Genomic DNA, 27849 nt, shown 5'->3' on the forward strand with positions numbered 1-27849 from the left:
AGAGCTTTCCATCTAAGCATCGACGAAGTTCAACCTGCTTTAGCTTTTGAAATATGACAAGGTAATAATTCAGAGCCATGGGTGAGCAGGACAGCTGTGCTATTGCAGTTTAGCACAAAGGCTGCCATACAGAGCTTTCCAATCTTCTCTCTGCAAGCAGCAGAGCGTGTATGTCCAAACCGGACCCAGAGGTTTGGATAGATAGGATCCCTCCTGTGATCCCACACCCCAGAGGGTGATCAGGAACAAATACAAGTAGCCAGGCCATGGTTTCAGTAACAGATTTTCAAAACTAAAGTTGACGCCACAGATTTCTCAAACTGGCCATAGGACTCTATAGATATCACTCTTCACAGATAAGCCCTTGTCTCAGATGTTAGAAACCTGTTTCTGCTTTGGGATGTTCAAGGCTGGAGGCAAGTGAGCGGTAAAGCCTCATGTTCAACAGCACTGCACTGCTGTTAAACCTCTGTTTTGTTCACTGGACAAGCCCCAAGATACAGATGTTAGATAAGGGTGAGGCACTGGAACAGGTTGCCCAGAGAAGTTGTGGACACCTCACCCCCAGAAGTGTTCAAGGCCCGGTTGGATGGGGCTTTGAACAACCTGGCCTAGTGGAAGGTGTTCCTGCCCATGGCAGGGGATTGGAACTGGATGATATTTAAGGTTCATTTCAACCCGTCTTTCTATGATTCTATGAAACTGTCCCCATGCTCAAAGATGCTACAGCAAGTGCATCTGCTGCCCACCCCAGCAGCCTTTCCTCTCCCACATAACCCAGTGCACATTGTGCTCCTCCCAACACTCCTCAGTCCATCATAGTCCTGCTGAGAAACAAGAAACTTTGGAGATTTGGTGCCCAGCACTGGAGGAGTCATTAGGGGACTTTCAGATGAGTTTAGGGGATTTTTATCCAGCACATAATTATCAGACAGTGAAGCTCTGCACCACAGCTGCTTCACTGCCAAATTCCTCATGGCAAGACTGGGGACTCACCCTCTAGCTGGCAGACCCAGCTCCCTGCTGGAAAGAGGAATCCTCTTGTAGGGTACTTGCAGCCAGCATACAGCTGCTGCAGCAGTTTGGAGGGAAATTTGTCCCTCTACTGCCAGCACCAATTTGTGCACATTTGCAGGTGTGACAAATTTGCTTCACATGACCTCTGGGAAGGCAAAAGCGCTGCCTTGAAAATGTGTCAGTGATACCACTTAGCACTCACATTTCCTACTTCAAAGTGTTCTACCAACATTAATGAAGTGAGCTTAAAAATAAGAGCTGAAAACACCCTAATAATATGAAAATACTGCCCTGGAACAAGTATATAAGCAAGAAGGCAACAAAGCCATTATAAAATGAGGACATTATTATTTTTTTTCTTTAATGAGCCTGCCTTGCCCCATCTATTTTCAAAGTAGCTCATCTGTTTAGCTGAAACCCTCTAGTCATTTCTCGATAGCACTGTCTGTGGAATATAGCAACCAGGGATGTAAAAATTCAGTTCTGTGACCCTGGTAGCCTAAGCGAATATAGAAATCTGTTTAGGAAGATCTTAAATTGCTTTACTTATCACTCCAGACTATTTTTAAGATATATGTAAATGTATGGTACAGAGTCCCTTAAAGAAAGATTCAACCCCTATTTTGAAGCTCTGGGACCGAAGAACTCAGCTGAGATTTGACCAGGAGCTGTACACAGTTAGACGTACAATTTTCTTCTGAAAACAACATCAGGGCACATGTAACTGAATAGATCAGAGAGGTTTCAACAAAGCAAGCAAAAATTGCCAAATCCAGGCTTCTTGTAAGTTAGTCTCCCATTGCTTTTAATAGGGTTAGAATTTTGCCTGCTGGACTGAATTCTCAGCTCCACACTGAATTCACTGTAGTGGAAATCCCTTAATCTCTCTGTGCATCCTTCTCTCTGTGCACTTTCCTATCTCCTCATCTGTGGATAAGGATGATACTAATGTCTGCCTCCATGGGTATTATGAGAACTAATTAACTGAGCTTTCAGGGAAACTTCAGCAGCAAAGGCAGATTTCTCATCCAGAGATGAAACACATACACACACACCCCCTATAGATATAGATATTTGTGTGTATAGAGAGATAAACATATATAATTTGATATACATAATATCACCTCAGACCTTTCTTAATGTCAAGGCTCCTCTTTTCTTTGCCTCAGCTTGCTGTTACAATCCCACTATTTTTAAATGCTGTATGTTATTCCAAGTCAGTGTGAGAATGTCAGGAAGGTAGTTGTTAAAAAAAAAAAAAAAAAAAAAGAAAAGAAAAGAAAAGAAAAGCCTTTACCTTCTCTTTATTTAACAGCATTTTTGTTCTGTAACCATTGTTCCTGCCAGTCAGAAAAACTGCTTGGTTTTTAATGAAAAATCCTAACAGCAACAAATTGCAACCCTCCCTTTCAACACAGACATGCCCTTTGAATTTAATTATGCCTTAGGCAATGCATTATACCAAGCATGTGACAAGTGACACCAAAAATCTTACAACAAACACAGCAAATATCCCCCACTGGGCAAAAATAGCTCAGTACCAGATTCCCTGTTTTGGTATGAAGTCACTCAGGGGCAGAGTCTGCCTGACTTACCCCATCTGGGTTGGGGTGTCAGAGCTTGGCCCCACTGATGCCAGGAGAGCTGAACCCCTTTATGGCTGCCAAGGATCTGCTCCCTGTGAACCCCCAGATCCCTGGCTCTGGAAGGAGTGATGGCTGAAGGAGAACACTAAACCTCGAGGAAGGGGTGGAGGACCCTGCTCTGGGGCAGGGACATTCCTGGTGGGGTGATTCAGATCACCCAGCAGGAGCCAAGAGGAGCCAGAGACAAAGGAAGTGGAGGAGTTTGGGAGGTTTGCTTTCCTCCCAGAATAATTTCTCACAAGCTGTGTCAACTATCTGCAGTTAAACAAATACTTGAAATATCAACATTTCCCATTTGGAGAGAGAGAGGCAGCACCAGTTACCTTTGGTTTTGTTGTCTTGGGAGCTGCCACAGTCAGTGAGAGGAGACTGCCTGGGATCTTTCTGAGTATTCGCAGAAGAAAATTTCTTTTGAAAACAAACACCCACAGCCCTGCCTGCAAAGCAACACCAGGGTCAAACTCTGTACTTTGAATCCTTCTGGATACTAACATGAGATAATACAGTGGTCCTGTGTTACTTAGGTCTTCTGTGATGGCCAGTGACACTTCCAAGCAGTAGCAGATCATAGAATCATTAAGGTTGGAAAAGACCTCGAAGATCACCAAGTCCAACCAATACCACCTTACCCACTAAATCATGTCACAAACTGCCACATCTACTCAGTTTTTGGCCATCTCTTTGGCAGTGCTGGTGGTACACAATGGTTGGATCTGCTTATTACTGGGATGCAAAGTACTCATGTACAGGGAGACAACTGTCACAGATGCCTCCTGACTGCTGGTGGGCAAATACCAAAACAAATTCCATTTAACCTCCAAAGCCATATGGCTATAAACATAAAATGAAGCAATTGTAAACCTGCCAGAGAGTTTCATTATTTCAAAATAGCTGCATTGGACATGGGCTCTGTTTTCCATTCCCTTTCCCTTCTGTGCAGGTGCCTTGGCTCACTGACATTTTAGGAGAGGCAATGTTTTTACTGTGTATCAGATATAGCTGCTCTGGGTCTGAGGACCCTCTTGCTCATGTCAGGGAACTGGTTCCTGCTGTGGTGCAGTTCTCTCACGAGTTTCTGCAGCAGCTCTTTTGATTGAAGTCTTAAAGATGAAAGACAGGTAGTGCTTTACAGAAGAGAGGGCTGGGATGCAAAATCAAGTTATCATGGTTTAGTGTGCTTCTGTGCAGCAGCTGAGCCACACCAGCCAACTAGGTGCACACCCTCAGCTTCAGTAAATGCAGGATTTAAACTACACATTACCATGGCCTAACTATGGTATCCACATTAAATCATTCACTTTCTTGAGCACAATAACTCCATCATGTAATTGAGTCCTCCAGATACATAAATGTTTAACTCTTGATTTCACCACTAACTTGCCCTGCAACCACCTCCTTAGGTTTCAAACTTCAAGTGGATGTAAGAGGAGTGCTTATTCTAAAGGGTATTATAAGAAAAAAAAACCAATAAAGTCTGTGAGGTGTTGAGATATCCTAAATACCTGGCCTGAGGGACATTTTGTGCACACCATTCTGCTAAGAGGAATCAGAATAACCAGGCTTTGCTTTTAGTCACCTACAGTGCTCCTCGCTATTTATACAGCCATGGAACTGACAAATGATTTAGTCTTGTCTTTTGCTGTGTTAAAGAGAAGTAAACAGGGCTGCATTGCTCTACAGGACCTGAGGAGCTGCATCAGTTTGTTGCATGTTTTAATGTGAACCTACAAGTCACAACTCTTTTACCAAAATATTTCCAAGTGTATCTCCTTTCAAAGATGAAATTTTAGGAGCTGCTGTCATGTGTCCCTCATAAACAATGTGAAGGATAACATCAAACACTTGGAAAGTGTGCAAGTACACCAAAGGGAAATATGATGATTTACTGAGCTTTAATCAGTTCAATATAATTCCATGAGTTTTACACCTAAAGGACTCTGACTGCTGTAACCGTTACCTGTGAATAAAGCTTCCCTCTGGCAAGTGATAATTAATTCTTAAATCCTGGAAGTTTCTGAATTTCAGAGACCCCTGAGCACATTTGTATGAAGATTAGACATTGTTTCTTTTCTCCTTTTCTCTTTGAAGTCTTTTCTTCAAAGATTGGAGCTTGCTGTTCAGACTGCATAAACTCTCTCTTGACAGACACCACTTCTCTCTGCACTTGCAGAGACTTCGGGTCTGATTCTTACTCCTGTTCTGCTCCTTTACTCTGTTCTGCACCCCTCCAAAGTGTATAGAGAGATGTCAGCATCATATTGCTGCCAGTGGGGAGGAGAATCAAACCCTTTGCCAAATACGTCAAGTGAATTGCTCACCCCCTGTGGGGAAAATTTACCACCTAACAACGCAGTAATTGATATTGATGATGTGTGTTGCTCACATTTCAATTTTTTAGACACTTGTTTTCAGGGTTGTGAGAAGGCAGGTTACAGTGATCAAAGGTCGAAGCCTTTATTTCCCTGTAAAACAACTTCCCCGGGGCTATGCCTGATGTGGGAAGAAATTTGTGGTGGGATTTATACAAAGCACGTACCTCAGCTAAAAACAACCAAAGATGCTAAATTACAAGAGTGAGATTTTATTTACATCCCTATGAATTGTAAGCAACTGCTCTGATGCTGAAAAAGTGACCTCCTCCCCATTTTTACTTGGAGTAGGAAGTGTTGGGCCCATAGAAATGCAGCTGAACTCTTAATGTTCACACTTTAGATGAACTTCTTTCTTTTCTCAAGCTGCATTCTTTTTTACAGCTTGGTAGAATAACCCCCATTAGCGAGAAATTAGAAAACCAGTCTTGCTCAAGACATCAGGAGAATGACAGAATCAGGAATGGAGCCTGAAGCACACATATATCCCATCTTCAAACCATCCCTGATGTTATATTGCTTCCCAATTTAGTGTCCTAACCAGTCTAGTCACATGCAGTCCTTCTCAGCATTCTTGAGAGTTCTCTCTCATTATCATTTCATAGCACCCAGCCTGATGAAGGAAATATTTCTAATTCTTCTTATGGGTGTCATTTTTTTTTCCTGAAATGCACAGATCTGAAATTTTGGACTACTTCTTGGAATTGGCCCTGCAGGCCCCATATGCCTCCATCACCCACCCTAAATATCCACAGCACTGCCCTGTGCTGGCCCAATGTGCTGGATGCCCAAGTGTAACTGCACCAGGAGAGCTCTCTCCGGGGGCCACAGGCCAGATGACAAAGAGCCAGGAAAGGAGGTTCATAGCTGAATATCTTTGCCCAAGGGAAAGCAGGCCAAAGAATACAAAATGTCAGCAGAGGGCATGGTGCCCTTGATTGAGCCGAGAAGGGCCCCTGCTGGCTGGAAACCCGGAATTAACAACAACAACAACAACAAGAAAATTAGTAAGGCTTGCCAGCTGGGGAGAGACATCTGGCTAGTGATCAGAGGGGTCTGTGAGTCAATTAATCCATCTCCGAACTGGATTAGTGCACTGAAACATGCTTCCCTTCACTGCTGCAGAGGGACCTGTTGAATGAGCTGTAAAGATGAATGGAACTAAAGAAATTTTATTTAAATGAAGAAAAATGGCTCTGAAGTAGTGAGTGGGTGGTTTTTACATGCCTTATGTGCTGCAAGAATTAAGCACAATTCAGAGAATTTAGGGCATGAAGCAGCCATTTGGATACAAAAGCTCTTGAATTTAAGATCTGGTGGATTTAAAATTTGTATCTAGATATCTGTCAATTTATTTCTCATGATTATAGCATGCCCAGGAGAAAAGACATTACAATTTAGAAGAAATAACACTTTGAGTCCATTCTTTCACAACTGTATTAAATCAAGTTACTGTGTGCATCTCCAGAGAAGCTATTCCTGAGCTCTTTTGCTACTGGTTGGGTTGGCAGGACTGTTGCTCAAGGACATGACCTTGCATTTAGATCTGGACAGACTGAGACTCAATCTCCACCTTCTCTGTCATTGCAGATCAATGGGACATGGTCTCATATACTTTTCAGATCATCAGAGACCGGACCTAAAGGCACCTCTTTGGTCACTGGGTTCAGTTCCCGCTGTCATGAGCCATCAGCTCATATAATCCCTTCTTTGGATTTCTTCAGCTGCCTCTTAAATTTTGCTTTTTTGACTGTTATTCCTGCTGTCAGAAAGCTTTTCCAAAATATCATTCCTCTGCTGTTTAGAAACTTCTTTATAATTTCCAATGTCTGTTTATTCAGGACCATGTTACAGTCACTTGTTCTCATGCCAGAAGTGTCTTTCAGTCTCCTCCCTTCTGAGTACTCAGACCCCTGAGGTGTCTATGGATAGCTGTCAAAAACTTTAGCTTCCTTTTCTCTAAGCTAAATAAGTGAAGCCCCATTGCTCTCCTCCCTTAAGACAGTCTCATCACTCCCCTGTTCTTTTTAGTAGTCCTTCTCCTTATCTATTCCTAATTCGATTATTATTTTCATACTAATACATGGATTATACACAAGTTTTAAATGGTATCCTGTGCAATGGCACCAACAACACCTTGCATCTGCAGAAAATACTCTTTCCATCTGTATCCTGGAAGTTGCATTCACTGACTGGGTGCTGCATGCACCCATGTAATCTCCTCTGTTGTTTTCAAGAAAGGAACTTTCAACTTTAGGAAAATATGAGGAATTTCAGTTAGCAACTGAAAGCTTGTACTTGAGACCTTTTGGGAAGAGACACTCAATTTTTTTTTTATCCAAGACAGGATGCCCAGAGACATTCTTGATGCAGCTGTTAGCAAAGCAAATTGAGTGCTGGGATGCATCAGGCAAGATTTCTCTAGGAGAGATGGTGAGGAGTGTCTTTGTGTATTACTAATGAGCTAAATAGGGCCAGGGAAAAGTCCTTGACAATATAATTCCAACTGCCCATACGGAGAAATTGCAGGAATGATCCCTGGAATACTTCTGACCTGAGTGATGGAGTTCTTTTGGGATGTGACACTGTCCCAAATAATTCCTAGATGTGTGTTGGGACTTAGGACATGATGGGGACCATTAACTATTTCCATTCTCAATGTGGGTCCCCTTTTCCAGAGGCTGAGGGAGGGTAGATGGATGGATGGCCACAATTGTGGGCCTAATGCTCTCATTGCATCAGGACAGTCCCACAGAAATTTAGTTTATAAGACAAGACATAGCTATTGACATGATAATTGTACAGCTCCTCATCTGAAGGACTGTGCACAGTTCTGATCATCTGCACTCATGACAGAGGAGCTCGAAGATTGCAACGACAGCTCTCAAACACTAACAGACACCAGACTATGGTCATATCACTTAATTGCTAAGACAGTCTCTAGCCATGGAGTTTGACCGAGATAACTCTCCCAAGACAACTCCTGGGAAGGGGCTGGAGACTGTCTTAGCCCCAGCAGTATTCACATCAGACCCCTGGGATGAGACCTTGGAATTCTGGACCTCCAGAAATTTTCATTGTAAGGCCACAGCACAGCTCCGCCAGATAGTATCCAGACCACAGAGTGGTCCAAGGCCCACCCTATTTGCTAAGATAATTTCAGCCAAACTGGATAAGATGTAGTGAAGAATTATCTGGGTGATCAAGAGAATGCAGAATTAACTCTATGAGAGCATGTAAAAATGATTGTGAATGCTTCTGAAAAATCTGCTTTATTCTCAAATAGAGCTTTATGTACAGAAACTGTCCACAGCCCCTGGGAATTTGGTTCCCAATTCTTTTAACTGGAGCATCTCAAATCATTTCAGCTCTCAGATGTCATGTGTGAGAGACAGTGAGTTTTGACACAATATGTGTCAAATATACCTCCAAAGAGATGCAGCACTTCTCTGGGAGGTAATGACAATTGCTGAGCGTGATTTCCTTCCAAATTAATATGAAAACTCCATAGATATCAGTCAAGAGAAATTAACTCTCCTTAAAGATATTTCATAGGAATCACTTTCTTTCCTCTGTCTTTGCTATCTGTCTCATCTCTCAAGGAAAATGCCAAAGTGGATAAATCCAGAACTTACAAAGGGGCCTAGAGTAATGAAAGCCCAAACCCATGAACATCTGTACATAACTAGGGCTGTATCAGGTTGGCAGGCATCTTGTCCCCATTACTACTGTGTCACTCAGTGTCCATTGCCATCTATTGATTGTTATCCAACACAGACAGCCCCAGAGATGAAGAAGGAAGGACTCTTGGCACACGTATAAAGCCTACTGTAGTGAGTGTTTTGCGTCTTTAGGACCCCTGGTTTTACTTACACATTGCTTAAAATACAATATTTGGCACAAATTCAGGCACCTCATCAGAGGAACCAGGAAGGGAAGGAGAAGTACTTCTGTCTCATTCTCTTTAAGTGCAAAGGAAAGACTCAAATCTGGTCCCCAGTTTGGGGCATGTTCAGAGCAGAGTTCCAACAAGTAAAACACTCTTTGTTTTGGGACCACCAATACTTCTTCCTCCTCTGATGGTGTCTGAGGACACAAGCGAAGCATATGCAAGCTCTTTGGAGGGAATACGTGAAGAAAAGGATCAATGCCATGATTTACAGTGATGCAGAAGCACCTCCATCCACTTCTGTACAGCTTTGAGGAAGGCATACCAGGACTAACCCAACCCTTCTCACTAGACTGAGGCACCCCCTGCACAGAGCTGGCTTCTCTTCTAGGGGTTCTCTTCTAGATTTTTGCTCTGTGCATGTGCAAGTGACACACTGAACACAGTAAAACAAAAGCCCATGGCTTAGGACTTTTGTTACAGGTGCATCCCAAACACGTTTATCAACTCATTTACTCCCCCACACCCCCCACAATTAGCAGCCACTATTCCTGACACTGTTTTGCAATTTTGAGATATCTATATACTCCTCAATTCATTCATTTCACAGTTGCGTTCTATGCAATGTCTCTTCTACAATCTTTTGATGCATAAATCAAAAGGAAATCTAATAATAAAAAGTGATCATAAATAGATACATATGCTTGAAAATAAGAATTACAGCATGAAATGCAGGCAGATATGGATAGAAGAAAATCTAAATTTATGGACTTTATAAATATAGCCAAACTTATTCTCACAGCCCCATCAATGTGATAAAAGTATTCCAATGTGTTTCATATCACCAGTGGGGAATATGGGACTTATAGGAAGGGAGAAATGTTACTGCAGGCATACTTGACATGGAATTGTGAATTCAGTTGAGATTTCATGATCAGCAGCTGATAAGTTAACCATGATGAGAGAAAAGAATTAATTAGGACAGCTTTAGGAGCATGAATTAAATCTAAATATCCCTTTATAGCCATTAAGCCATATTCCTTTAATATGGCACAGCAAGAGACACAAGAAAAGACCAAGGAAAGACAAGCCTGGCCCAGCTGATTGCCACCTATCTAATCTCTGTCAAGTGCAATCTTATAAGTGTTTGCTTCCAGCAAACACAAACCACCAGCAGCGGTCATCTCAGAAGTGAGCAGTCCCTCATTCAAGAAGGAAAAAATAAATGGGTATCTTAAACTTACCTGCAAACTGCCCTGACCTTACACTCATGTATAAGAGAGCCTGGGTATTTTAAAAAGAAAGTGCTCTTTAAGGAGGGATTTTTAAGCTGTTTAATAGGATGCCCAACTGAAACTCTGGGAATAATAAAGGAGTGTTTAAAGCAGACTGCCTGCCTCATTCAGATATGTCAAGGAGCTGATCCAAAGACACACAGGAACTTTAAAAGGTGCTGGAGCCAGACCATCAGTTTCTAGTACTAATAGGAGCCGAGCTGTTAATGTTTTTGCATGACATCCTGTAAGGAAAATCACTGGCATTTGGTTCAGTCAGGAGAGATTTCACCATCTGTTATTGTAGAGACCCAATAATGATAAAAAAACCAAATAAGCAAAAAAACCTAACACTCTGTCAAATTTAGTGAGGTCTTAAAATATTCCTGCACAGGTAGAGGATTTTGCTGGAGGAGAATCAAGACAGCAACGGGCTCAGTTACATCCGAGTTCCCTGTGTAGGACCTGTCAAGCAACTCCTATCATCGCATCTGTAAGTGAGTGTGAGTAATGGGTTTTATTTAAATTCATGTGGTGTTTTGCTACCTACACCCAGACAGATAATGGACATAGACCAGAACAATGATCACTGAGCAGCTATCACTTAATTCTTGTTTTATTCTGCAGCTTGCCTGCCTTCATCTGTCTTCCCTCCTGAAGAAGTAAGCACGTTCCTTCTGTCTCAGATGGAAATGCAATGGCCTATTACGAATTCATCACAAGTTTTACATTTTCCATCCAAAATCATGAGAGTGATACAAAAAACAAAAGCCTACAGCTTCACGCATATATGTTTAGCTTTCTGCAGTTTAATTCCTTATCCCCCAAAACACACAGTCATCTTCTCTCTAAGTAGTAAATCTAACATTTAAAGATTTTATTTGCCTCACCAAAAACAATAGGTACTAAGTATGGTGGTAAGGGTAGATCATCTTGTGAAATATTGAAATAATCTGTTGACTCGCTGCAGTTCTATTGATTTAAGAAACACAAAGAAAATATGCTGAACAAGATGAGGGGGGATTATGTAGCATCACATAAATGTGGTAGTAAAGCATCCTACATACTCTCCTCATTGTCAGCTTCCTGCAGCAAAAAAATATGTGTTCAGCCCTGAAAACTACATCCTTTCAATGCAAGTATTCGTGCACATTCATTTGCTCTAGCTATCTGAATTCCTTTGGGTTTAGGAAAGCTGTCAAAACCTTACAAGTGTGAATGCTGTTGTGTAAGTAAAATTAATCACTCCTTTTCTGCTTCCCATATTTTAAAGATTTAAATGAGTCTTATTGCTGGGGAAAAGATGAGGAGGAGCAAAGGGACTGTCAATATGGAATTGTAAATCTTCTGGCATTTAAAGTCTTAGATCTAACTGACCTCATGACAGTACTTCAGACCAGCACCTATCTTGGTGTTGTAAAGCAAGCTAACTATCTTTACCCAGGCATGAATCCCACTTTGCAATCTGTTGTAACTAACCAGGGTATGAGGCTCAAGTGGAATGCTCCAGTCAAGCAAGTAAACATCAAAAAACAAACAAAAACATTTGCATTTGAGGAAGTATGAAATATATTTATCATCTGCCCTTTAAGCCTGTGTAAGTGCCGGAGTAAGGAGACAGTAATATGAATAGTTGTAAGTCAGTTACTAAATAAAATGGAAATATATGAATAATTAATGCTAATAATAACTGGGGCTTGCCAGACTGGTGTGTGATGAGGTTTTAGTTGATGCTTGTCAGGGTTTGTTTGGGGAGAGGGCTTCCTCTCTGTCCAGATCCCCCAGCTCACTGTGGGCTGCAAGCCAAGATATAGGCTGGCTATTTTCAGTACAGTGAGGAGGAGTTCCCAGCAACATCCTGCTGATGGCTGTAAGATGAAGGCTGGCTTCAGAAAGCAGTGTCAGCCAAGCACCGTTGCCTAGAGGCTGTCTGTCTACACCAGCAACTCTGTCCCGAGGCACTTCAGACTCAGTAGACGTTATTGACACCCTCATATTTCAGCTGACTTCCCTCCACTTCCCCATAGCCATTAGAAAGGCTTTCCAGAAAGCACTTTGGAGCAGGAGCCAAACCCAGATGCTCTGAAAATCCCATGGGATTTTACAAAGGAACTTGCATGTGCCCAGAAAATAGAGGGAGCCCTGGGAAGATGGCTAGCTTACGATTTTTTCTCTATGTGGTAGCAGGAGAGATGATCCCACAGGCCTTATTAACTGTTCTGCCATCATTCCTTTCTGAGGGAGCTGGTAATGTAATTCTCCAGAGGAGATCTCCTGTTCGACCAGAGTGAGTGCCCCTAGTTCTTGCTTTACCTGTCAACATACTGTCTCACAACCCAGAAAAAAATCTTTGCTGGCAAGATATGTCACAACATTGAAGTTAGGTCTGAGGCATGGTGCCAGCTGAATGGATCTGTCTAAAGCCTGGAGAACATGGGATTCGTGTCACTATCCAATGGGGCCAGATTTCTGCTGCCATCAGAGCCACATCTAATTTACCTCCATGCAAAGAAGAATGGAGTGTACTCATTGACCAGACTACCATTCACTGGAGGAGCACGTAACGCATTACAAGCATTAATTCTTAGGACACAACTGCAAGGTCAGAAAGTAATATTATCTCTATCTTCTACAGGTACAAAGAGGTGAGCCAAAGGCAGAGATGAGACTGGAACCAACTTTCAGTGCCCTGTTTTACTTACTAGACTGGAGCCTTTCCAACAAATGGAAGAGGATTTTACATGTTACGAGTCCAAAGTCTCTTGAAAAAAATAACTCGTGCTTTAATGAGCCAGTTGCAGGAAAAATGTGATGTACGTGAGTTTTCCTGAGTTTTAGGCAAGTTACTATCTAAATTAGATGATTGTCATACAGTCAAAAAGTGCTGAAGGACACCTTCATACAAAATTCCAGGGTTCCCTCCTTCTCATCAACAAAACAATGGGTATTCAGGGCACTTTAAGCTGTTCTGACCTATTATTGTAGAGCTCTTTTCTCTTGGTTCTGCTGCAATCAGTGCATTTCCCCATTTAAATTCATTACCTTCATGAACAAATAGCTTTGTAAAGCTCTGTGGCCTAGTTGTCTAGTTTAAGTGAGGCAACATTGGTAAAGAGAAATGGGAATTCAGTTAATGTTTTTGAGGAGAAACAAGTAAGCTCTGGATAATGAAGACCTGAAAAAGTGTTTTGGTAATCTAAATGGTGTCTACCTTTTGCAGCTATATCAGTCATAACAGGATCCATTTCTTCTTGTTTGTGGACTGGGCTGTACTGAAGGTAATACCACGCTGCCTTGAGCTTCTTGTTCTCTTCATTGTCCTTAGATATTGGTGATCTCAGAGTTCTATCCTGGCACTGGGAATGAAGTGATCTTTGCTTCTTCTGCCATTAATTCATGCCATACTTTTTTTCTCCACAGCTTCTCATTGGTAAAAACAGGTATGGCATTATCCCCTGTCATAAAGGGATCTGTAGTGGTGGGGAAATACAAAATATTCTTGTTTATCTGTTCAGCTACTGAAAAAGAGAGACCTGCTCACAACTCCATGAAAAAAAATATTTCTGAATGTAAGGGTTAGGTGTTCAAAACAGCGAAGTACCCTAAAGAAAATAAGGTGTGTTGCAGGTTTACTTCCCTGTTGCCTTGCTGAGCCATCAGGGATGCTGTCAGTCCCCAAGTGAAGATCATGATGTTAGTTTAGACTCACAGTATGCACTGAAGCACAGCTAATGTTCTCCTGTAATTGTTTACCAAATGCTGAAAGCAGCCAGAAAGACCACATGCATGCATTCACATATATGCTCACTGCTATGCTTAGGCCGACGGAAATTTTATAAATTGCTAACCCTGTCTGGAACTGTATTGCTCCCAACCAAACATCAGCACATTGATTTGGGCAGCAGATCAAGGAGTGGAAAATAGGTTCTATGAAACAGCAGGCTTAACAGCTGAAAGCATCAAAGCTCTGAGCTTCCATACTGGCCAGATGATGAGTATTTAATTTCTTCCCTGTGGGTGCTGAAATGCAACAGAAAAAACAGGAACAAATTCATAGGTCAGTCCTGTTGTCCTTTAAGTATCAATGAAAAAAGTTTGTACATTCTATCAGAAATTAAATTTCTCAATTGGTATATTCCTATGGACCACCAATAGTCATGTTAATGTGGTCCATGTACTCAACATGGTCACAATGAGGACCTGGCCTCACTTTCAGCAGTCACTCAGGGGTACCAGCATGCATCTGGCAAAACTGGTTTGTTCACTTGCACATGTGTGAACAAGGCAGATACTGCTCCAGACATTGAGAACAGATGTGTCCATAAGACCCAGATATCTATCACATGCAGATGTCTACCAAAGCTCTCCGACTTTCTTAGTACACCTACTCAAATTCCATAAACTTTGTACTAGATGCATCAAATAAGAGAGGAAAGGAGAGGAAATTTAATTTTCCACTTGAAAAATTATGGTTCTTTCATTTCTATGCCTCCCCACATTACACTCATATTTAATTTAAGATCTTAAGTGGTTCTAAATAAGTTCCTAAGATTCAGTTTAAGCACAAGATATTCATTCAGGATGAATGAATAATTCTAAATAGCTGGAACAAGAGAACAAAAAGGTTTTAACGTTAACAATGGGACAGATCCTCCAACAAGATAACTATGATTGACACAAATGGAGCTTCTTTCACTGGTACTTAATTTGGCCATTGCATTGCACAGTGTTTTATTCCTTGTGATTACAGTCCTAGCTCAAAACAGTCTGTTGGTACAAGAGAACTAGCAGTTCAAGTCTATAATACCCCTGACTCAATGAACCAGTGAACCACACCAAAGTCTCACGTTGACTCTACTGGATGTCGGTACAGCTACTGGCACAAATTCTTGAATTGAGCTTGAAAAATGTACAAGTTTTCTCTGACTGTGGTCCCTGTTGCTAAATTTGTCAAACATTTCCCATCATGTGGCTGTCTCAAGCCCCAGGTGAATGGAAATGTAGGGTGTTTTCCACTTGACACTCAGTTTAAGGTGAGCTGAGAGTGGGATAAGGGGAGGAAAGTTTCAGACAGGAATTGTGTAAAAGGTACAAGTGGACAAGTGGAGAGAGAAGGACTGCTGGTTTGCCATTTAGAAAAAGTTCCAGCAAGCTTTTCCTTGATAAGCAATTGCAGTTTTTTATGTCAGGACATGTGTTTGAGATTTTTGCTAAACCTCTGAGAATGTCCTGAAGCTGGGCTGTTACCAGCCCTTCAACATAATCACCACTTACACATGCTGAGGGAAGCCTTCTTAAACACCAGGAGCTGAAACCTTTAAAGAGTCTGTCCATGCTTAGAAGGCTTGAGCCTCTCAGTGTTTCTAGTGCCATCCAGAATAATCCCACACAATAAAGCAGGAAGTTGCATTGCTTCACTCTGTCTGCTTGGGACCAACTTATCCATGCCAAGAATAACAAAATCACAGAGGCAAAGTTGGGATTTTATTGCCGTTGCTGTTCTCAGCAGCCAGCCATGGTAGGGCTGACCCCAGAAGAGTCTCTTCTCCATTATCAGCACAGTCAGATAAAATGAAAGGAAAAAATCCTGCCACTGAAATGTTAGGGGCATCTAAAGTGTCTTGCAGTATACAGATAACTTGGGAGAAAGAGGCTGCTGACATGAAGAGGGGAAAGGTTTGGAAGAGGAACACAAGAGAATTGCAACAGGGAACAAGGAATGGGATACACCTGAGAGCAGCTACTGACCTGAGCAGTGATCAGTGAAAGGAACAGTTTACAGATTGAAGAAATGGAACTTCTAGCATTTGCAATCCTATCATAACAAGCAAACTTCCTACACACCAGCACCCTGACTGCAGAGTGCCAAGTTAACTCACCAAGTTCATGCTGGACTAACTGGGGCACGCTGTGATGATAATAAAAGCATTTATCTCTCATGAATGCAAGCTTATGGATTGATAGATCATTTGATCTGTGTGACTGTATTATGGATTTGCCATTAGCTTTCATCTTTAGCCATGCTGACAGAATCAAAAAAAATATTTATTGCACTGGGTGGGTTTTAATCGACTTTGTATTTTCCTATGAGTACAGTTGGAACACAGATAATCTGCAAAATACACTGACAATCTTCTAGTTTATTCTGGTTTATTCATATTTTTCAAAAAAAAAACCACCCGAAGAGCATATCACAGATGTATTCTCCTGTAAAAGCTTTACATAAGATTTGAAGGAGAATAAACTAGCATTAGCCATAGAAGAGAGAAAGATGCAGTGCAAAAAAAGCTTATCCTCTGGGCCTGATGAAGAAAACAGCTCGAAGCCAGCAAATCAATGATCCCAAAATGAAACTGAAACACTGTCCACAGAGAGAATGGATTTGCAAAATGTGAGTTCTCCCTATTTCATATGGTATTGCTCCTATTCACAGAGGGGGGCTTTTAGTACTAAGGCACAAGGTCTGATGCTGTCAGGGCCTGATAACATTAAAATAATGTGACAGAGGGACCAATCCTTAGCTAGTTTGAAATTTTAAGAGAACATGAAGGGGAATCCATCTTATCTAGACCATCTTACCCATCTTATCTAATCCATCTTAGCTTTGTTGTTGACATCTACTTGTGAACTAACTGACTCTTTGTGGATTTCATCAATACAGTCAATAGAGTGCAGGGTGTGAATCAGCCTAAAATAGAAAGGACCTGAGGGTTTTGGTGAACAAGCTGTCCCTGAGCCAGCAGTGTGCCCTGGGGGCCAAGGAAGCCAATGGTATCCTGGGGTGCACTGGGAAGAGCATTGCCAGCAGGTCAAGGGAGGTGAGCCTGCCCCTCTACTCAGCCCTGGTGATGCCACATCTGGAGCTGCTGTGTCCAGTTCTGGATTCCTCAGCTCAAGAGAGACATGAGACTCTTGCAGCAGGTCCAGAGGAGGGCAACAAAGGTTAGGGGACTGGAGCATCTCTCTTAGAAGGACAGGTTGAGGGAGCTGGGCCTGTTTAGCCTTGCAATAGGACAAGAGGCAACAGGCAGAAACTGATGCACAGGAAGTTGCCCCTGAATATTAGGAAGAATTTCTTTAGTGTGCGAGTGGCTGTGCATGAGAACAGATTGACCAGAGAGGCTGTGAAGTCTCCTTCACTGGAGATATTCAAGAAGTGGATGAGCCTGCTTGAGCAGGGAGGTTGTACCAGATGACCCACTATGGTCCCTTCCAACCTGATCCATTCCATGATTCTGTAAGTCCGTGAAATTAACTGCATGTCAAGGTACCATTTGGCCTTGTTGGTCTCATTGGCTAAAAGAGAGTCTGAAGAGTAGACTGCATGCAGAAAATTTCATTGTTCCATTCTATAGACCCTGTTCGCTGTTATGGAGAGAAATAAATCCAGTTGGGTGAAATTTATTTCATCCTGTTCCAATGTCTAAGATATATTAGATGAATCATGTCCTATAATTGACTAATCCAGGAGTAAAGCTGTGCTTTTGGCTTACATAACAATAGGGGAGGTTTAAAAATTAGAGCTTGGGACATTGCAAGGATAGAAGAGTTCTCAAGGCATGCCCTGGTCTTTTGAAGGTTGTTTTCCTAAGGAAATAGGGCTTATGCAATTTCATTAACTGTCAATTCCAATAAAATTTGAATACTAGCCAGTTTCAACAAAATTGTAGAAAATACAGACCTTGGAGACATTAATCTGTTACAGGTTTCCTTTTGAGGAAAGGAAGGTGGCTCAGTAAAGGAATGAAGAATGAGATTAAAATCCCACTGATAAAGAAAGGCTGAAGGGTGAACTCAGCCACATAGCAGACATCAGAAAATCCTCCCTGGAGAAAACCACAGGAAAACAGACTTTGTGGAAAGTCCTTTGCTCAGATGGGCTGTATCACCGTTGTAACCTATCTTATATCAGCTGGAAACTGTCAGATAATGTATCTGCCTCGGAAAAAATAAAATGCCCTGGTCTTATGCAATGTCAGAAAAAAACCAGTCAAACTGAAAGTCAAGTGTCACCTGAGGATAGCCTGTGTTTGACTGACATCAGTGAAAGCTTGGCTCCGGATTCAGTAAACCCCGATTTCACACTTTGTGGCCTTGTTTTAGACAGAAAAGTTACAGGCAGAGCACCGCCAAATATTCAGTAGCCTATCCAAACCACTGAGAAATCCTTAGGTCAGGATGACTGACCACCTCTGACACCTTCATATTGTAGATGATGTCTGTTCTGCAATCCACTAGGACGTACTGAGAACATGGAGCCTGTGATAAAAGTAGGCTGTTATTCAAGTGTTGTCTTCATTTTATTGTTGGAGAGAGGCCATAGGATTTCCCATTTTAAATGTTGTCACCTGTTTTTGCAGGACTCCACTGTTTCCCATGTATATTTTTCATTTCTATGTGGAAAAGGAAAAGACAGAGGATGTTGACCACGCTGATTTTGCTTTCCTGAGAAAAAGGCAGCTGGGCCTGAGCCATGAAGGGAGTGTATTTCACTGCTTGTTGCCAAACAGGGTGTGATAGTCCTAAAAAGCACATTTAATTAAAAACTTAGAGAACTGCACTTCTTTTTCCCTGCAAACTGTCATGTAGCTTAAAGGTCTAGGATTTTGTCAAAGCTATCATTCTGCCCTAGAAAGCGAATTTCAAAATTTCCCCTCAAATTCCTTTACATTTCCATGCTTGTCATCCTTCCGTAAGTCCCCTCTTCCCAAGCACGGTCAGTGAGATCCACAGAATTTGTCCCCAGGCTCAGCAATGCCCTGAGCTGCTGAGCTACTGCTGGAGCAGAGCCACATCCAGGGCTGCTGTTTCCTGATTTTTCTCCTTGCTCAAAGACACCTCTGCAGTTCCTCCCCTGTTATGTAGGGCCCTTTGCCTCCCAGAGCCATGGGGCTGACACATGGGTAACACCACAGCCCTGGGAAGAACAGAGGATCTGCAGAGTGGGTTCTTCACCATCATCTTTCTCTCTGTGAAACAAGCTGTGGGACTGGAAGAATATGCCCTTGAGGGGAGTGCAGCCTGGTTCACAATCTGGCATGTACAATTCCTAACCTACTTTTTTCTCATGCACCTGGTCTTGTGGTTTCTCAGCTCACATTTTTCAATCACTGCTTGACAGGAGAATTTGGGGCAATTATCACAGAATAACATTCACTGCATGCCTGCTGCCATGTGGATAGTTCTGCTGGATTTCCTGTGGTCAGTAGAAATGTTGGCAAACATGGAATTTCTCCCTGATCAAAGCCAGAAAGTGCAGGCAAACAATGAAATCCATACCTCTGGTTCAGTTTCGTTAACAAATACAACTAGTGACTCTTGGCAAGTTCCTGAATTCTTTAATGGGATTATTATTCATTCATGCTGGCCTCGGTGAAATTTAGGAAACAAGTATTAATCTTAGATTGCAATGAGAATTGTAATAACAAGAAAGCTTGTTATTACAAGGCACACAGGCCACACAGAAAGAATATCCAGCCCTGGCCCTCCCAAAATAAATCAGATCTAACTCCTCCCGGAGTGAGGCACGAGTACATCCCTACAGTGGACTGTACCTTCCAAGAAATAATAAACCTTTATACAATCCATGCAAAACATTTTTAACTCTTCCTTGACCGAAACTCTGTCTGTCTCCAGTAAGCAATGAAAGGAGCACAGTTAAGACCAAGATTCATCCTGCTTAGCTTTAGGCTTTAAAGTTGCTGAAGTTAGGGTTGTTTTCACCCTAAGCTCCTGCTTTCCACAGTGGAGGCAGCATCTGTAGAAAGCATTTTATCCCACCCAGGACAGGAATTGTCATCCATCTATCGTAAAGGAAACCAAAGAGAGAACCTCACTTTAGATGTCTAAAATTATAGGAATGAGGAGTCCAAAACTTCTCTGGGAAGCCTGTTCCAGTGCCTCACCATCTTCATAGTGAAGAATTTCTTCTCTGTATCTAATGTAAATCTGGTCCCTCTCAATTCAAAGCCGTTCTCCCTTGTCCTATCACTACATGCCCTCCTAAAAAGTCCTTCTCCAGCTTTCTTGTGGATCTTTCATCATGCCTTATATAACGTGGCCATATGTAAGAACATAGGACAAAGTTTGTACAGATTTAGAAAGATGTGAATTGCTGAGATTATTCATGCTGGTCTTTCTTCTTCTTTGTCATGATGTCTGAGATTTGGCACCACAGAGCAACTCCTTGCAGAAGAGTCACAGACATGGAGTATACTTTATCCTGCCACCCAGCTGGGCCTTATCTGATGCCAGGCATACTGATGCAGAACACCAGCATTGTTCAAGATATTCTTAAATAGGGCCTGTGTCTTTCCTTCCCTTCATTAGCAAGGAATTCCCCCCTCTCACTATCAGACCATGAAGTATTCTGGCAGAGGTATTGAGCACCAGGCTGGGTGGATTGCAGATTCAGTTCTGTGGCTGATCTGTGGGAAAATGCTATTTACTGTCAGCACAGAAAAGAACAAAGACAAAGCCTGCGTTAGAGAAGGTTGTTTCCTGAACCTTGCAGGACAGAAGGTGCCACACCACAGGAGGCAAGGTCCCCAGCGTGTCCTGAAACAATTGGTGAATGGAGTCACAATGGGCCATCAAACTGTGTGGCTTTACCCAGAATACAGTCGCACGTCTTCTTCCATTATTTGTGCTAAGTACCTCTCTAAATTTTGAGTTAAGCAGTGTTGCCATAGCAATGGCCATTTACAGTGAGAGAAGGCAACGAATGTGTTGGGGGAGTGAGGTTCTGGCTCTTTACATAAAAATATATGTTTGCATGTAGATACACTGCTGTGGAGCTACATGAAAGGAGCCAAGCAAACACCAGATCTGAGGCATGGACAGGTGGCATGGAATAAGGAGAAGCTTGCTGCAGATTGCAGTTGTTTGTTCCAGGATACACCTGCAAAGATCTGAGTTCTTAAGAGAAATGAGTTTGAGTGGTAACTGAACTTACATTTCATTTCATAGCAGTAGAAGTCACTCCTCTGGTCAGGACAAGGCATGTTTGTTACTGCCTGCATGAGATAAATCTTTGCAGAAACAGGAAAAGTTTTCTTTCTCTGGTTTATTTTCATTAAAAATAACCCTTGCTGCTAGCTCTTTAACAGGAAATGCTTTTCAGCAGTCTACTCCCACTGTTTATACAAGTTTATTTGCCAGGGCACAGGCTGACAAAAAGTCAATAAATAATGCAGGCATTGTATTACCTCATTTCAGGTTCACTTCTAACATTTTTCTGCACTCATAGCAATAGCATTTCTGGTGATTACAGCTGGACAGATTCAGAACTTCTGAGGGTTATTCCTTCACTTTCTGCCACCACTCTGCAGGGTGAGAAAACTTTACAAGCTTAAATACGTACAGGTAAGGGCAAGATCCTGCCCGTGTCCCTGAGCCTATTTCCCCAAGGACTCTGGCAGAGGTTAGTCTTCCTCTGACTAAATTTGGCTTCTAAGTGGAGTTAGGTGTCACCTTGACCAGCAAGTGCAGGCAGTGCCTGAAGTTAAGTGTTTTGGGAATTCTCAGCCTGAGAGTGAGATTTAGATCCCCATAGCACTAACTGATGCAGAAGAGCAGAAAGTTTGCATCACTGACTGGGACCTGAATTCTGTCAAAGTCCCACAGTAGACTGATTGTTAATGGCCATTTTAAAGTCATTAATTCATAGCAGGGCATCCAAGTTTGAAAAATGTAGCCATAAACCTCTGCAGTATACCTTGTCCCTCCATGAACCCAGACAGGGCCACAGATCAGAATTAAACATTTCTGGGTTCCTGTAAGAATACAACATTTAAGGTTTGAAAATAATTTGGGGCCCAAAAGAGAGACATAAATGTGAATATTTTTGAAGTATATATCTGTATTTACTTGTTTCTCAGTAAATAGAAAGTACCAGCTCTTTCCCCATCAGTGACATTACATGCATCTAAGGGCACGCTGGGGGCATGGCAGGTCTGAGAGACTGAGGATATAGTTTCCATCACACTTCCAGTGGTACTTTCTGGCAGAGGTAAGGCAGCCTCGTACCTTTCTTTGCCAAATCAAAAAGAAAAATGCATCAGTCAGCAAACCCCATAGGTTTCAGTAATTTACTGATTTACAACAGCTTCAAATCAAGTTCTGTAAAATTTTTAGACCAATCCAGTTCACATAAATAGCTGAGGAAAGCTCTTGTTTCCAATAAACTTCTGTGACTTTTGTGATTAAAACTATAAAGGCAGTAAGCACAATTCACAATCAATTATGTTTTATTAATGTTTTTTTAATACACGCCACAGCCCAGTAATCATGAAGCTGTTCAACAATGTTGTTCTAAAATCAGCTAATAGCAGGATGTAATTTGTGGCCGTCTCTGCTCACTTACAAAACACTTGCTCTGTTAATTGTGATTTCACACTCCGCTGAATGCTGTAGCCTGGAGGCAACATTCATGTGATGGAAGAGTTACCAGTCTGGGCTCTGGTGGTGAGGAGGAGAGAGGAAAGGATCATTTCAAGAGAGGCTACTGTTGTTAAATTTTTAATCCTTTTGTGTTTAAAAAAAAAAAAAAAAACTAATAAAAGCAGCTAAGCAGTAAAAAGCTACAATACGCTGCTAAAGAATTCTTTCCTTAAAAACCTGAACACTCTTTCCATGTTTTGATCGCTTTCTGTTGTTTTGTGTTGTTACCAAGATCACAACAAAACAGGTGGCCAGGAGGTGAAACCCTGTCTGTGCAATCAGGCACCTACCTTGACCTCATGTTGTAGATGCTCAGTGAACCACTCTGCCTAAAACAAGTGCCTACATTTTCATTAGAAATATTTCCGTGCCTTTGGGGGTCCCAGAGACACCTGGTGTCTTTCTTAAACCAGAATAGGCAGGAGATTCTCCTAGTGGAGGTCAAAGGTGGCTAAAATGTTGCCATATGTTGGTGTGTAAATTAGGCAGATCAAATCTCATCAGTGAATGGTCAGTGGTGATGAGACAAGCACTCAGCCCTGCACAGCCACAGGCAAAGAAACAGCTCCTGCTCTAAAGTGCTTGCTGTGGATATGTCAGAGGGAGAAATATTGCCTTGATCGACAAATGAGAAGAGCCGTCTTAACTTGGAAAATTTCCCACTGAGTGTTAGGTACTGCTGTGGCAAACTGGGAGATACAGCTCAGACCAGACAGGGATGGGAGCACCAACCTGGGAGGGCTTTTATTTGACTTATCACTAAGTTGGGGCAGGAAGAAGGAGTCACAGAGGGGGCTTTGCCCACTGCTGGCCATCACCTTTGCTATTCCGTTTTCTCCTATCCTGACCAATGATGTGGAGAGCACCAAGCCAGGTGCTGCTCCTTGGGGATCCAGGCCAGGATTGCATCCCATCAGAGCAGACCGGGTGGCAGCAGAAGTCATCCCACACAGAGACAGAGAAGAGAAAGGGTGCACACTCTGCTGCTCTGTGGGGCCAGTGTTACTCTCAGGCTGGCTGTGCTGGCAGCCAGACTGAGCCCTAGCAGAAGCCATAGCAAGAAAGGACTCTCTACCCTCCACATATGCAGAGGCTCAGCCATATTTTGGCCATGTTGCTGCAATGTGAGGGAAACATCTTGGCAGAGGAGTGATGAGAGTGAAATCTGACAGCTCACGCTGATGCCATTTGGAGTGAGCCAATAATGCCCAGGCAGAGCACCTCGGCTGGAGCGCAGAGGGAGACTCACAGGGAGATCCAGCCTCAAGGAAAACCCTGCAGGTGCTGCAGAGAGCTGAGAAGAAATTAGAGGTGCTAGGCAGAAATGATCTCTGCGAGGGCAGAAAAAAACAGATGCTTAAGAATCGATTTAGAGGGAAAGGCTAAATACGAATCTAAAGACTAAATGCACAGATACTCCCTAGGGGGGCTATACTTTGGTTGGTGTTAATATCACTTAGTTAAGCCTCAATTGCATTAAGCACAACTGTTAAAGCTTCTCTTAGCTAAATGTTTCATCCCAGGACATGACTCTGAAAACATCATGGTTCACTTTGGGCAAGACTACTCTGCACTTGTGCCATTACCACTCTCACCCAACATTTAACATTGCTGACCTTAGCATGGTGAAGGTACCCCCACATCACCTAGTAGGAATAATTGCTGTGACATCCACAGGTCACAGAAGCAAGCTGCTCCTTTGTCCTCAAAGTCTTTATACTCCCATTTTTCCTCTTCTGCGTCTTTCTGGGACCACACATGGAGACTGAGACTAAAGTTGACTAACATGCAATCAATAAGCAGACAGCACTTGCCGCCTGTTTGTTGCTGTCTCTGCTGGTGGGCTTTCAGCTGTCGCCAGCGCCTGGAAGAAATAAGCAGATGGACAAAAAGCAGTAGGATTCAGCAAATCCAAAGAAGACAGACGGGAAGATGGTGAGACTTTCAAAGGTCTAACCCTGCATTACATCAAGATCATTACACCACAAATTGTCCAGATGGCACGAAGCCTCGGGCTCATGGCTGGTCTTCTCAATACACTTGAATGTACTTATTGTCAAAGTATGGAGAAACTCTTAACGAGTTAGGAGCCTGCACGGCCTGACTCAGATCTCCAGCTCTGATGGTCTGCCCATTGTGGCTCCCTCTCCTGAGATCAAATTCACTTTAGAAGGACTCAGCCAGTGCCAAATGCATTCATGTAATTTAACAGGTAACAAATACCTGTATTTCCACACCACATTAATGTCTGGTGATCTTCAGGGTCTCCTTGTTCCTCACCAGGCTAAATTAATACATCTAGTTCTATTCTATAGAGATATTTAATATCCAGAAACTTAAGGAGTAGCACGTCAGAGACATCTGTTTTCCTGCGTGATTAATATTTTAAATTCTCTTTTTTTGAAACAGGATCATAGATCTCTGAGGAGAGGGCTGGGCATCTGTTGTATGTTGACACTGTAGAAAACATAAAGCATTCTTGTTGATGCTAACACAGTACAAACATTAACACAGTGTTCTGATTTTTTCTTCTTGTTCTGAAGTAACAGAATATAAGTTTTTATTTTAAGACCGATGATCTACTTCTGCACTGACATATCATCTCTTGCTTTATATGTCTTTATACTGAAATTGCCCCTAAATTTTTAGGGCTTTTCAAACTCTTCTACAATATGCTAGGCATGGTATGAACTTGTATGGCTTGTAGTCTCATGCTGCTGGCAGTGGTAGTTGTATTAATTAATGTTTTTCGTGTATGGATTTCCAACATGAAATGAAAGGCACAAAATCACCCAATTGGAAAGCCATTTTTGTCATTTTTCACAACAAAATGAAAAAAAATCCTATATATAACAGCCAACAATTGAAATTTAAAGTGCTTTGATTCATTTGCAGCAAATTTATGTGTTAGCATCTTATTAACATTTCATGAACAAACTTCTCCATTTCCACAGAGGAAATTTACTTGTCTTCCATACCTTACCTTTCTGCAACTTTTTGCTGGTTTGTTTTGTTTTGTTTTTTCCTTTATGTCCTGATTTAAGCTATCAGATTTCAGCCAGACAGAATCAGGATGTGAGCAATTTGTGTACCTGGCACATAGCTGTCACTATAATTCTTGGGTTCCTTTACAAATATTTCTCTTCCAAAGGTGATGGCATCCCTAATTCTAATTGGTGAGGAGACTCAAGCTTGTCTATCACTTTTTTCCAATGAAATAAGACATATTTCAGTGCAATTCTCATCAGGCATTAAGGTAAAGTTCTGGCAGAACACATACAAACATGATAAATGTGTTGGATGAACTTCTTATGTCAGTCATGAAAGATGAACCAGAATTTTGAGCTGAAATTGAAATTGTTTTAGAAATCTGCTTCCCTAGGATAAAATTTGTAGGGCATAGCAAGGGCTCAGGGAAAGATACTTCTCTTATGGGATGACCTTGGAGAAAGATCTATTGATGAAAATATAATCTTCAATGTTGTAAAATGCCACAGGAGCACAGGTGTGGGAACCTCTTCTTTGACCTTATACTGAGCATGGTTCTTCTCCAAAGAAAGCTTACAAAGGATGGCAGGTGATACCACGTTAACATATGGCTCCAGGCATCATAATATTACATTATAGTCTTGGGTAATGCCGTATAAACTCATGACTGCCAGGGTGGAGCCACCCACAATAAAGATTAAACATAATCTTCTCCAGCACCAACATCAGCTCTTGTTGCATCCTTTGTCAGGAAGCTACATGAACAGATGAGCCCCACAAAACACTGTGAAGGAGAAAAAATGTGAGGGAATTCAGGATATAGCACATGGTAAGGAAGAGAGAAAATCTCTCCAGAGTTTTAGCTCAGTAGATTGTCCCATTTGTTAGCTAATGGTGTTGAAAAATAGCTGGGAGATCTGAAGTACCTCAGCTCTCAGTAAGGTTTCCTATTCTATCCTTATAAGTGGAAAATTGGAAAGTACATGGCTGCTGGATGCTGAATTGCCAGTACCAAGCACTGGTGATATGCTGGAAGGTATCAACAAAGTTATCATTGATGTATAAGCAATGATTTCGATTTATAAGTCATCTGGATAAATGAAAGATTCAACTGCAATTCTTTTTGGATTTTGGTACCTACTAGAAAAATAGACTGAAAACACTTAGTGTGTTAAGAATTCATCTCTGAACCAACAGCACAAGTGGACCTACTCTGTGAGCTGCAGACAGAAAATCTGCAGAGGACAGAGCTGTTATGTGAGTCTGGAGGACAGATTTAGTTTTGGAGATTGGGATACTAAATGCAGAAACCCCAGACATCATCTTTCTCATTCCAGTTTTCCTTCACAGGAACAGAAATGTGCCAATCCTTAGTAAATAAGCAAACTTACACCAAGAAATAGTAAATTTGTGTAATCAACTTTTCACATGCACAGAAATAGTCCACCAAAACTGATGATTCAAACCTAGAGGGAATGGGATTTTCAATGAGAGCAGCACAGCTGCTATTGTACACAAATAAGTGAGTTGCTTTTACTGAGGGAAGTGCTGACGGTGTCCCCCAAGGGCAGAGGTAGCTTTCCCCTGTGGACTTTTGATGGTGGAAAGAGAAGGGGCTCCAAAGTGCCAAATTAAGGTGTTTCACAAGCTGAGTGCTGCTGACTAAAGTTCACATAGGGCAGCTGGCAGACACCCTCTGATTCAAACACAGAAACTTTTCTCCTTCAGCCTATTTATTTCTCATTTTGGTATTTGGATGACTTCAACACCAGGACCCTACTTCTATTTCCACCAAAGTCTATAGGGCTGGAATGTACATATTTTTAATATTAAAAGAACAGCTAAAACAACACAACTCTGCCTGTAGCTGATGCTAAAACTTTAAATATAAATAAAAATTAAAGAATTGCTGCTTGATCAACAGGTACTTCTTTTTGAAATGTCCCAGAAACATGCTTTTAGTAGAAGAGGGTACTGCAAAACTGAATTGGAGTGGTCACTATAGTGAGAACACTTCTGATAGGAAATAGCAAGTGGCACCTTCATCATGTTTAAGGGGAGGAATATGGGCTGTATCAGCCCAGAATAGGTACAAAATATTTCTATATATAGTTGTGAGTTATGCAAGCTGCAGAGAAAATATGTGGGAGGTGCATGTCAGAGAGAGCAGAAGAGGAACTGAGCTCCTAGCCCGTCTTTGTGATCTGCTTTAAAATAGTCTTCCA

General features: G+C 41.9%; 1 protein-coding gene across 1 annotated transcript in view; it reads left to right on the top strand.

Moving 5' to 3' along the window:
* The window catches only part of GRM3 (glutamate metabotropic receptor 3), a 103173-nt gene that overhangs the window by 26733 nt on the left and 48591 nt on the right, over positions 1-27849 (top strand). The window contains exon 2 of the mRNA XM_064656454.1: positions 10590-10698. The gene's annotated coding sequence lies outside the window, so the exon portion shown is untranslated. The remainder of the gene's footprint in view (positions 1-10589; positions 10699-27849) is intronic.

This window comes from Pseudopipra pipra, chromosome 5 (genome assembly GCF_036250125.1).
Source record: "Pseudopipra pipra isolate bDixPip1 chromosome 5, bDixPip1.hap1, whole genome shotgun sequence".
In the NCBI taxonomy this organism is placed as follows: Eukaryota; Metazoa; Chordata; class Aves; order Passeriformes; family Pipridae; genus Pseudopipra; species Pseudopipra pipra.